The sequence below is a fragment of the Octopus sinensis genome, linkage group LG10 (genome assembly GCF_006345805.1).
Source record: "Octopus sinensis linkage group LG10, ASM634580v1, whole genome shotgun sequence".
NCBI lineage: Eukaryota > Metazoa > Mollusca > Cephalopoda > Octopoda > Octopodidae > Octopus > Octopus sinensis.
Window position 1 is genome coordinate 54,534,693 of NC_043006.1, and position 13,764 is coordinate 54,548,456.

General features: G+C 37.8%; 1 long non-coding RNA gene across 1 annotated transcript; it reads left to right on the top strand.

Moving 5' to 3' along the window:
• The first annotated feature begins 5,929 nt into the window (after positions 1-5,929).
• LOC118764975 lies at positions 5,930-12,577 on the top strand. Its single transcript, XR_005000814.1, has 3 exons — positions 5,930-5,939; positions 12,044-12,053; positions 12,433-12,577. It is a non-coding gene; the product is annotated as an uncharacterized LOC118764975 (long non-coding RNA).
• The last annotated feature ends 1,187 nt before the right edge of the window (positions 12,578-13,764 follow it).

Here is a 13,764-nt window from a genome sequence, read left to right on the forward strand (position 1 = left end):
GACTGAGTTAGTGTACTGCATGTTACTCTTTTACTTGTTTCAGTCATTTGACTGTGGCCATACTGGAGCACTCCTTTAGTCAAGCAAATCGCCCCCAGGACTTATTCTTTGTAAGCCTAGTACTTATTCTATCGGTCTCTTTTGCCAAGCCGCTAAGCTACAGGGACATTAACACACCAGCATTGGTTGTCAAGCGATGTTGGGGGACAAACACAGGCACACAAACATACACACACACACACACATATATATATATATATATATATATATATTGCAGCGTGGAAGGTGTTTGTAAGCCATTTAAGAAACACACAAAAGCCGTTCGATTCATTGATGCAGCACGGATTTTTATCAGTGAACAGGTCGCGGATTTTAGCGACGAAAATCTCTTATGATAAAAAGCAGATTTTCTCTGCCTGTTCCCATGTTTCTTTTTAATACAATTCTACAATATAGAATTTCTTCAATTGGAATTTACCTATGATTTTTCCAAGTAGATTCGATTGGGTCATGGCATGTAAAGTTTTTTTCAATTTGACCCCCAATTAAGCAAAAATTCGAGAAAACTCAATATTTTACGATTTGCCTCTCTCATTTCAAGTGCTTCACTCCTTCCATTACCACCACACTTTCTCCCACTTTCTCTTTGCAAGTGTGCAACAATTAAAGTGAAAGTATTTATATAACAGGGATGAGCCATTAATACTGGTCATCCTTTTTGCTAGAGGAAGATCCGCTATGGTCTTATATGCTACACCACTGGTTTTCAATTCATATTAATCAAATTAATATTCAATTTTTCACCCTTATTATGTGTGTGTGTGTATTAGCAATTCGTATAAAATTGCATCAATGACTTCAACTTGAATAAGTGGTTTCACATAAATGGGGATAAATTAAAAAGGTTTGTTGTTATTATTATTACTGTTTGACTATTGTAATCACGTTTGTTGGTTCTTTGTCAGGGAAACGTTGTTGTGTTGCATTTGTTAAATAATTGTAAACCGTAACCCTCCCCCTTTCAGAGAAGGGGCTTTGCTTATTGTTTAAAAATTGAATTGTGCCCCTGTTTGGGGAAATTGACAATATTTTCACCGTCTTTACAGAAGCATTTTTGTTTAAATGCCTTCGATAGAAGAAAGTCCAAAAATGAATTTCGCTGCAGCCGTACACTTCTATACAAGAGGGAGGACAAGATCCAATTGATCGAAATTGCAAGAGACGGGCCTACAATTCCAGTCTGTTATATACTTTGAGTATTGTTATCACTAGCGATATCAAGATATAACTTTGTATTTTGTATTTTATGTGTAGATGTATATATATAGATGTACATGTAATATGTACACATATATATTTACACATATATACATGCATAATATATCTACCCATACGCACACACACACACACACACATACATAGGGGCAGGTGTGGCTGTGTGGTAACAAACTACGTTCAAAGATACTGTACTTGATATGGGCGGTAGTGCCTTGCCGGTCTATGGCCTACCTTCAACAAACCGGGAAGGCACAAACACTCTGTCTTCACATTTGCTGCGTGAGACATGTTTTAATGTTGACGAGCTTGCCGAGTACATAGCCAACAATGAGCCAAAGCTCCTTCCAGAACAGAAGTTCGCTTACAACTCCGTTGTTAATTCAGTCCGGGTCAAAGCTGGGGGATTTTTTTTCCTGGACGCTCCTGGGGGCACTGGGAAAACTTTTGTCAACAAATTAATATTGGCTGAGATTACGCGAACACAAGGCATTGCCCTAGCTGTGGCATCATCTGGAATTGTGGCTACTTTGTTGCCAGGCGGCAGGACAGCTCACTCCACTTTCAAGCTCCCGCTTGACTTAGCGAAGACTGAGACACCAACTTGCAACATCAGTAACAGCTCCGATCAGGCTGCAAACTTATCGTTTGGGATGAATGCACGATGGCCCACAGAGGTGCTCTTGAGGCACTAGATAGATCTCTCAGAGACATCAAACACTCTTCATCACTTCTTCTTTTAGGGGACTTCCGACAAACACTTCCTGTTATTCCCAAAGGGACTAGAGCTGATGCAGTAAGTGCGTGTCTTAAGTCATCCACATTGTGGCCACTGGTGAAGACTCTCAAACTTCACACCAATATGCGTGCTCATATTTCTCACACCCTCCTTGCACTTGGCGAAGGCAAAATACCAGGGGATGAAAATGGTAATATTGCCAACGATTCCATTTGTACCATTGTTAAAACGCCTTCTGATCTCAGAGATGCAGTATTCCCAGATCTACAAGCTAATTATCAGAATATGGATTGGATTGGCCAAAGGGCTATTCTGGCCCCGAGGAATAAAACTGTTCACCATATTAATGATGAAATGCTAAAACTCATTCCTGGGGATGTCTATGTATATAAGACTATCAATACAACTCCTGACCCAGAGGACGTCATCAACTATCCAATAGAGGTACTCAATTCCTTTGAGCCCCCCTTACTACCACCACACATTCTCAAACTTAAAGTTGGTGCCCCTATAAAACTCATTAGAAATTTGGTTCCCCCAAAACAATGCAATGGCACACGTTTGATCGTTAAGTCCTTATCTCCCAATCCGATTGAGGCCACCATTATCACAGGGTGCGGTCGAGGCAACGTTGTGCTCATACCTACGATGCATCTTTTCCCATCAAGAGCAGACCTACCTTTCATATTTCGGAGGTCCCAGTTCCCAGTAAGGCCATGTTTCGCAATGTCAATTAACAAAGCGCAGGGTCAAACACTGTCTGTGGCGGGAATTCATTTGGGAGAGCCATGTTTCTCTCATGGTCAGCTTTATGTTGCCTGCTCACGTGTTGGCAGCAACAGTGATGCTTTCGCATTCGTTCCACAACAAAAAACAAAAAACATTGTGTACAAGGAGGTTTTATAGGATTACTACGTTTCATCATTTTCGAACACGTTAGTATTTCACTTACATACGACTCTCTTTTATGATGGCATTTACATTTTTAGGCGTTTCATGACATTAATTCACACTTAACCAACACCTGTCCTTCGCTCACATCTATTTCTATCCATTCATCATCAAACCACCAGCCTCATCTTCTATATCCAACGTACATGACACATCTACCCCCTACATCTACACTCTCACTGTTAAAGTTTACATAAGCGACAACACAATCGCAACATACACTTTGGAAACTAAGCAACAGATCATTTTATACAACAACAAATTTAATCATAACGCCCATCAATGAAAACATCTCCACCACTGTGTTGTGATTCATCTATTCAGCACCACTACAGTCTTGCCGGTCTGACATATGGTGAGTAGATGCTATTGTTCTATATTTTATAAATTACCCATATTTACTTACCTATGCTTCATTCCCCTCTTGCTATAGGGGAATGGATGCATAGGGCATTCATTCTCTTTTAACACAGCATGAAGATTTGTAACAGCACATCCGCTGCCGTTCGTGGAAAACGAAGAGACCCTATTCACCTGTAAACGTTTTACACTGCCTTCCACGACTATCAAATTCTTACAATTATGAGAACAATAACATGGCTCTTTTCAAGGCAAACTCTTACACCATTCTACGGGGGGGGGGGTAGGAACCCCTTTACACAGCTTTCTATACACTTACAAATACATTCATTCGCCGTAAACTTATATCAATATTTGCCTGAATAATCATCATAATTCAGTGCAATCATTAACAGTACTTTCAAGTAATTCAGCCCCAAGCATCGCCAGGCAATTCTGCTAGTATTTTGATAAATTAAACTCAAATGTTGAAGTGAATCGAACGGCTTTGGTGTTTCTTAAATGGCTTACAAACACCTTCCACGCTGCAATTGTTTTCGTTCCAGCACACGATCTCAGATCAAATCACTTGCTATGCGAGTACATCTCCGTAATATATATATTTATATATATATATATACATATATAAGACGGGCTTCTTTCAGTTTCCGTCTACCAAATCCACTAACAGGGCTTCGGTCGGCCCGAGGTTATAGTAGAAGAAAGACACTTGTCCAAGGTGCCATGCAGTGGGACTGAACCCAGAACCATGTGGTTCATAAGCAAGCTACTTACCACACAGCCACTCCTACGCCAATGTTGATAAATATTTCTTTTGTTTTTAGACCTGAGTATCTTATGTTATTTTCGGCCTATGAGTATATGCGAAAGTGGGGCATTATAAAGGGGATGTATATATTCATGTATAAAAATGATTTCAAAATTTAAAAAGGGGAAAGTGGGATCTTTTTGGTTTGAACAGCAGTTTTTAACATAATTTCTAGGTAACTAAAAAATTTTAAACTTCGTATACTGGTAGAATGTGTTTATAAAACATCTTTTTCTCTTGGCTTTATTGAGAAAATTCTATAGTTTGTAAGATATTTGTTGTTTTTTCTTCAATTTCTGCAATTTCAACCAATCAATGACGTCCATTTAGGTAAAAAAAAAACATTGTGCCGTATGAATATGTCCCTCGTTTAAGAAACAGATTGGGTTTATTTACATTTGTGAAGAAAAAGATACCCTTCCCCCACCCCTAACCCTAAAACAGATTGAAATGCAATAGATCGATACTAGGGTCATAATTATAGGTGACAATTTCATATGACACCGCTAGAAAAAACTGCCCTTTAAACCGAAAAGATCCGGAAAGTGTCTTCTGCTATAGCCTCAAGCTGACCAAAGCCTTGTAAGTGGATTTAGTAGACAGAAACCAAAAGAAGCTTGTTGTATGTATATATAACTGTGTATGCGTTTGTGTGTGCCACCATCGCTTGTTAGTGTGTTTATGTCCCAGTAACTTAACGGTTCGGCAAAAAAGACCAATAGAATAAGTACCAGGCTTAAGAAATAAGTATTTCAATGCGGTACCCTAACATAGCCGCAATCTGATGACTGAAACTAGTAAAAAAAGATATGTGTATGCACAACAAGCTTCCACACAGTTTCCGTCAACAAAATTTACACACAAGGCATTGGTCGGTCCTAGGTTATAATAGAAGACACTCGCCCAAAATACCGCAACGTAGGACTGAACCCAAAACCACATGGTTACAAAATAACCTTCTTAACCATACAGCATTGATTTACTTCTTTCGATTGTACGAAAAATTTCTACACAAACACGTAGTTTTTCATGCTAATTACAAAAATCACAACCACTTTGGTGGAAGAAATTAATGACAACATAGTAACGAACCCGTAAAGTCTGAAATTTATAACACTATATGGAACAGATGTAAGCACCTTGTCATTATATACAAAGATATTGCTTACAGAGACAAGGTGTTTGCTGTTACATAACAGTGTGTCGAAAACCGCATTAATTCTCGTGCGTAGAACACAAATTCGCAAAATTTTTTTGAGAATTCCAGAAAATATAAAAGTTATGAGAGGTTATATGGAGTGCTTAAATAAGAATTCCGCCGTATATTAATATCAAAATCAAAGTATTTCCATATGCGCGTAGACTTTCCGACCATCTGCTGTCGATTTCAAAAACTAATTTCCTTCAGGATACTCACACATACACAAGCACGGACATTGCCGGGACTTTGAGATAACGATGGCCTCAAGTGGTCGTTTGATTTGCTGGAAATAATAACTAAATTTTTCTTAATTACTCACTGCTGTCACAAAAAAAAAAAATACGTACAACAGACACCGCGGATCTTTTCGGTTTGAACGGCAGTTTTTTCTAGCGGTGTCATATGAAATTGTCACCCATAATTATGACCCTAGTATCGATCTATTGCATTTCAATGTTTTAGGGTTAGGGTTAGTTAGGGGTGGGGCGAAGGGTATCTTTTTTTTCTTCACAAATGTAAATAAACTCAATCTGTTTCTTAAACGAGGGACATATTCATACGGCACAGAATGTTTTTTTTTTTACCTCAATACACGTCACTGATTGGTTGAAATTGCAGAAATTGAAGAAAAACAACAACAAATATCTTACAAACTATAGAATTTTCTCAATAAAGCCAAGAGAAAAAGATGTTTTATAAACACATTCTACCAGTATACGAAGTTTAAAATTTTTTAGTTACCTAGAAATTATGTTAAAAACTGCCGTTCAAACCGGAAAGATCCGACACCGCATCTATTGATCTTCTCAGTACTGTCTGTTTTTCTTTACGTGTTTTTCCATAACCTCGTGCACCGGTTATTTTAATGTGTGTGTGCATGTACAGCTGTATATGTGCGTATGTAGGCAATATTGTATGTGTGTGTGTGTTCAAAAAGTGTCCGACACTACGCCTGTGTCTGTGTGTTTGTTACTGTTACCGTTAATACACTCGCTCTGTGGCTGTATCTGTGTGTTCGCTTATTTTTTTAACGTCCCACTATTTTGACCTCTTCCTCTACCTCACAACACTAACCAGGTTCCCATGGCCGTCAAGTTCCTGTTTATTTCGCCTTCTTATTCTGTCCCTCTTCTTTTTACCCTATATATCTTTCCCCCATACACGCTGCTTCGTTGTGTATTTCCTCTTTATCAATTGTTCATAGCAATTTCTTCAACCTTTTTGTTTTTCTGTTCAGTTGAAACTTAGAAACTTTTCTTTCTCCACATCAATTAAACGTCGACATTCCAGAAACTTACCTTTTGGTTAATTGTTGCCGATGTAGGCTGCATTAATTTATTCAGATTCCGAATTTTGTCTTAAATAAATAAAAATTACATCGCTTCAAAAAGTTTTTAAAATTGTTATGGGCGTTGTACGTCTCATAAACGCGCGCGCGCGCGTACAAAAGTGAAGAAGAAACAAAGCAATGAAATTTTTTAAATTTACTAATGTGTGCGAATTAGAAACGAGGCCAATAACTACAAGTTTCTTTGACTCAAATATTGCAATAAAGAGGTTCGTTAATTAACACTGAGAACATTAAATTAGATTTACTCTCTGAATTTAGGAAATTAATACAGAACCATTCTTTAACATACTTAGAGATGAAACTTATGGTACCACACACAGATATGAAGAAAATTAGAAAACTCTAACACAAGAATGAGACTAATATTAACTTTGATAGGTTTTGGTCAATATAGGTCCAGGCCATGTCTAACTTAATAGCATCACCTGATGAAGTCTTTTAGTCATATATAGGGTACCATGGCCTACTCTAGTAAAGAGTTATTGTTGAAGACACATCTGAGTGTAGGAGGTTGGTCCAGGATCTTTTGAAGAAATTTGTCCAGTGAACTTTTGAATTTTATGGGATCTATTGTCTCAAATTTTGGTACAAGGCCTGTCAGTTCGGCGGAGGGTGTAAGTCAATTTCATTGGCCCAGTGCACAACTGGTCTTATCTTATTGACCCTGAAAGAATGAAAGGCAAAGTCAACTTCTGTGGAATTTGAACTAAGAACATAAAGAGGGATGACTTGCCACTAAACATGGGTAGATAACCGATACCTGGGTAGATAACCGAAAGATAACCGATACCTTGGCGCAACCTCTTCTAAATTAGCCACAAGGGTCTCCAACCATTTTTCCACGTTCAGAGATAAGAGTAAACAGCACACCACAGGGCTAAGCAAATTAGTCTGGCGTTTGAAGAACACAAATTCAACTTTTACGCTGGAATGGTCAATATTGGCGGTGTCCTTACCGTTTGATAAGGGCAGAAAAATCTGTGCCCTCTGTAATTCCGAACTTTTTCATATTCTGTTTGCCCGAGGCCACGTAATAAACTCGATTGTCGAGAGATCTTTCAGATGTTTACACTGGAAAAAGCACACCTTTCACTCATACCAATGAAGTCTAATATAGGTAACCCCTGGATTTCCTACAAAATTAATTTGTGATATCTCATCCCTTTAGTTTATAAGATTTTCTCATAATTTCTAAGAGCTGCTACCAATTCCAGTTGTCCTCTGGTCTCTTGTCACTACTATTGTGGGCTTTCTCTGCCCGCTCCCTCTTAAGTTGACACATTCGAACACACAGACACAGTCCTTTCACCTCCTGACTGTTAATTTTCTGTCAGCCTTCTACACAATCACGCATTCACAGACACACACATTAAGACAATTATACACACTCACACATATGAGCACTCATTCATAAAATAAATCAAATATAAACACCAGTCAAACGGAATACATTCCCTCACCTTAATATTCTTTTACCTTCCTCCTCCAACCTCGATTGAACCCTTGAACTCTAGTAACTGCCAGTTTCTCCTACATTCAACCAATCTGACGTCACCCCCTATAAATAGACACTATTTTTCATTATCGCTATGGGCTCCTTGAGAGCAGTCATCTAAAAACTTGTGCATTTTGTTGCCGAAAGAAGTTCCCAGATTTTCCTGATGAGAAAGCTGCATAATGGACTCCTTATTCATTCGGAATTAGGAATTTTGCAGACTTCGAAACATATGTCGAAAATAAAATAAAGGAATCTTGTTAAATCTTCGTTCAACTCCATTCTTTCCTATACTTATATATATATATATATATAATTCTTATACAAGAATGTTGTTGATTGTGACTTTGAAGTTTCGACCAGCAAAGTCATTTTGCAGTCTGACAATGGCTTAGCTGACCAAAACTTCAAAGTCACTGTCAACAACATTCTTGTGAAAGAATAATAAATTTGTACTCTACAAAAGTATAGAGTACCCCATCACATTAATGTAAAATTGTCTTTATTGTAACTGAACATAAAACTTACACACACACACACACACACACAAATAAACTTATTAAAAGGTTACAATGTGAAAACCAAGAATCTAATTTATTATAATCTTTCTTCAAAATATTGAACTGCTTGGCAAAAGTAGTTCAAGTTATGCAAAAACTGTTGGAGGATTTGTCACCATTAACTGAAACAATCAAGAAAGTGTCCTAATCATTAGAAAAAATATCTAATACTGATGAAACTGGTCTATACTGGAAGAAAAGGCCAAAGGAAATATTTATATCAAGAACAAAATCAATAACAAATTCAAAGCATCTACGGATGAAATTATATTTCTATTATGTTGTAATACATTAGGTGATTGTTTCATAAGATCGTTATTAATCAATAGGACTCTTCACAATATTCAATGAGAGGTTTGAATGAAAATATCCTCTCCATTAGTTGGCGAGGAAATAGGTCTTTGATGAGTAATGCAATATTGAAATGCTGGAATACAAATTGATCCAAAGAAAATAATATTGACTTCAAAAATGTATTTCTAATAATGGTATATCATATCTCTGTGATTTAGAAAGCCTTAAATTTACTATTCTGTTCTTAACATTTCATACAACACTACTTATCCAAAACATAGTTGGGAATTTCAAAACAATGTAATATATTTGTATAAGGGTAGCTATAACAAGTTGGTGTAGTTGCGGATGTGAGAGGGTGCGGTGAATGATAGTAGATATGAGAAGTGTTAAGAGGAAGTGTGGTAGAGCAGATGGGAAAATAAGTGGCGGCACATCTCTTTGCTTTTATAGCCCAGTCTATCTCCCTGTTCCCTCACCATGTCACTCTTGGTCTGACTGAAACTGCACCAGCTACAGATTTGACCCTCAGTAGATTTCCTGTAACAACTATCAGTCATCCTCTGTGTTATACATCTCTCTCTCTCTCTCTCTCTCTCCTTTTCTTTCTTGTCATATGCCTCAATTAGAACATCTCTTAATCTCTCACTCTTTGAAGGATACTTAAACTTTTATATCTTCACTTTCTAGATTGGTATCTCTGAATCTTTCTATTACTAAGTCTGAAGTCTAACATAAGTTGCATTGTACATTCTTCTTCAGGGAGGGACTTTACATTCCCAAGCATCTGCCTATCACTGTTTCTGGTGAGAATGTAGCCAATCTGGCTTATGTGCCCACCAGACTGTTAGGTGATTAAGTGACTTGTTGGTTTCCTGGAGGTTATGTTGCTGTTCAACAATCATTTGTATGACAGAATTCTAACAGTCTTGTTTCCTCCTCATTTCTAGCACCAAAGCTATAACTGCTATGAAATCCATTGGAACACTGTCCGACACGTCTGCTGAAGTTATCAGCCCTCAAAATAAGGTCATTGTTTTCCATCATTGAGGTAAACTGCAAAAGGGACTCACTGAAACTGCATGTGGAGCATATGCAGAGATTATTGCCACTCTGATATTATCCAGACTAGTCTTATCATAACAATCCTATCATACACATTGACTACTTCAATCAATTATCAACCCATTTCTCAGCCAAAACTATACATACACTACCCACCTCATCACTGCTGCCCATCGAGTAAAATTGCATCTCTGTTACTTGCTCATGAGCAGTTTAACTGAGGTTCCCCTCCATCCTACTTCTTGCACTCATCTACATACCCCCACTCTGGCATTGTGTCAACATTGATCATGTGGAATTGGGAAGAGTGAGTGTGTAGTTTGGAGAGGGTATTTATCATCTGGGAATACGATTTTTGTGAGTACTTGCCAAGCTGCAGTGAGTCTATGTATTTGCAACTTCATGAATTAAAATTTCCTTCATTCCCAAAAGATTTCATGGATAAGCACCTACAAACAGTGGTGGTGAGCAGATGGGAGCCAGGAAGGGAGGTGTGTGTGAGTGTATCATCATCATCCTCATCATCATCATCATAACCATCATAACCATCACCACCATCATCATTGCTTAGTTCCTATGCATCACGCTAGCATGGATTGGACTGCATTGTATTCCATTTTCTACTTTGGTATGTTTTTTTACAGCTAGATGCCCTTACTAACGCCAATCACTTTACAGCATGTACTGGGTACTTTTTCATAAAACCAGCACTAGTGAGGTCACCATACAATTTGCAGGTCTATGATTCCCAAGGGAGGCAACTTTATGCTAGGAAATGAAGGTTAAAGTATGTGAGAAAAGGCCAGGGTAGAACAGGTTTCTTGCTCTGCAGGAGCTACATGGTCATTCACATTTTTGAAGGGAGAGTGGGTATCATTGAGATAATAATAGCAAGGGTTAGGTGTCTGGGTGAATCCTCAAAGTATTAGGTGAGTAAAAGCGAGTGAAGAGAGAATGAAGGTGGATAGAGGTTGCAAGAGTGTATGGTAGGGAAAGAGAAAGAGATGGGAATGGCTAAGGATATGTGTGAATATAATGCATGAATAACAAGTATTAAAAATGGTAGATTAGGTGAGGTGGGAGTCCCATGATGCATGGGAGTGACGAGATGGAGAATGGTGATACTGATAAAGGTCAAGAGAAGGATGAGATGGCAATAGTGAGAGATGTATGGTGGTGCAGGAGTAATTGTGTGTATGTATAAATATATTTAGGTATGTATATGTGTGTGCACACACACACACGTGTGTGTGCATATAAAGAAAATCAGATGGTTTGAGATGAATGTATTTATTTCACCAATTGATATCCATAGGATGATGGCCATTTCACAGCCAATATCATGCAAAAATAATTTTAATACATAAATCATTTTACATATCTACACTAGTGTGTATACTATAAATTGCATAGCACTGTTGTAAATTTTACAAATGAATGCAGATACAGAAGGCAAGCTCTTCAGATCAATAGAATATTGTGGTTACATCAATTTTTCAACTGCAGTATACACATGCAAAAACAAATTACCTTCAAAATGTTAATGTATGGAAGACAATAATTCACAATAAAATTGCTATAAAGGGGAGGCAAGAAGATTTAGCAAGATATTAAAAAGGAAACAATGGGTAGTGGTGATGAATGTGAAAATGATGCATACTATAAGAGAGAGAGAGAGAGAGAGAGAGAGAGAGAGAGAGAGAGAGAGAGAGAGAGAGAGAGAGAGAGAGAGAGAGAGAGAGAGAGAGAGAGAGAGAGATTATCATTAATAAATTAGAGGCATTAATAAGAGAGAGAAAGAAAAGAAAGTAAAAGTATAAAGGAATTAGAGAGAAGTTTTTAAATATTGTGTTTATGAGATATAGAGAGTAGTATGAACAAAAAGAGAAACAAAATGAAAGTTAAACTAGAATGAAAGAGAAGAATATTGAGTAAGAACAATAGAATTAGTATGGTAGTTCAGAGTACCGATCTATATAAAGTACATAAAATGCAAAGAAAATTTATCAGAAGGAAAACTAATCAGTTAAACTAATCTTTAGAGTGTTTAGAAATATATAATTAATAATGTAAACTATGATATTCTATTGATCAGATGAGCTAGCCTTCTGTATCTGCATTCATTTGTAAAATTTACAATAGTGCTATGCAATTTATAACATACACACAAGTGCAGATATGTACAATGATTTATTATACAATAAAATAAATCATTTTTGCATGATGTTGGCTGAGAAATGGCCATCAACCTATGGATATTATCTCATATCTCCGAACTTTCTTTGTATTCTATAAACTTCTCATGAAATAATCATCACTGATCAGAGCTAAAGGATTTCAACTGCATAAGACTCTACATTAGACTCCTAAGTATTAGTTTACTATGTGGTTTGTAGCCTGGTCCATTAAAGGAAATTTTTTGTGAGTATCACCAGAATAGATAAATACATATATTGTGCATTAAAAGTGTGTGTGTGTGTGTGTAATAAGTACCTAGTACTTATTATACATATACCTAGTAGTTAGCCAGTGAAGCATGTTCACTGCCTATGGGTACCTGACATCAACTACGATATTTACACAATTGTCACTGGATCTACCTCAGGAATACTCAGTGTTCCATAGGGATAGACAAGAGGTTGGTGAGAGCTATACAAGCCATGTACAGTGATACTGTCAGTAAGGTGAGGGTTGGCAACAAGTATAGTGATGAATTCAGAGTACAAGTAGGGGTTCACCGAGTATCAGCCCTCAGCCTCCTCTTGTTCATCATAGTCCTCCAGACAATAACAGAGGAATTTAAGTTGGGCTGTTCCTGGGAGCTGATGGCATTGTTGTCATAGCTGAATCACTACCAGAACTACAGAAGAAGTTTCAGGTGTGGAAACAAGATCTAGAATCGAAGGGCCTTAGAGTTAACCTAGCAAAAACCAAAGTGTTAGTAAGTAGGAAGGAAGACAAATCATAAATCTCTTCAAGCAGATGACCCTGATCAATCTGTAGGAAGGGCGTAGGCAGAAATTCCATAAGCTGTACCCAGTGTAAGCTATAGACAGATAAGAGGTGCAGCAATATCAGAGGAAGGTTAATTGGGAAAATAGATTTGTGTGTTGAAGGTATAAAAGTTCCATAAATACTAAAAGTGTACCGAAAATAAACTCCATCAAATGCCAGTGGGGTAAACTAGAGGTAGTTGATAGTTTCTGTTATCTAGATGACCAAGTCAATAGCAGAGGTGGATGCTCTAAGGCAGTGATTCCCAAGGTGGGGCCTGAGAAAATTCAGGTGGGGCGCGGGGCATAGACGTGGGCCCACATGTACTTGTAAATGTGAGTGGACATGGGAAAAGGTGGGGCGTAAAAACTTTTGCTATGAAAAAGTGGGGCACCGGGAAAAAAGGTTGGGAAACACTGCTCTAAGGGCATAACTGCAAGAATAAGAATAGGCTGGGCAAAGTTTAGAGAGCTCCTACCTCAGAGTGAAAAGCAGACTGCATGATACCTGTGTACAAACAGCTGTGCTACACGGCAGTAAAACATGGGCTGTGGCCACCAAGGACATGCATAAGCTTCAAAGCTTGAAAGAAATGAAGCTAGCATGCTTCACTGGATATGCAAAGTCAGTGTGCATGTACAACAGAGTGTAAGCGTCTTGAGAGAAAAACT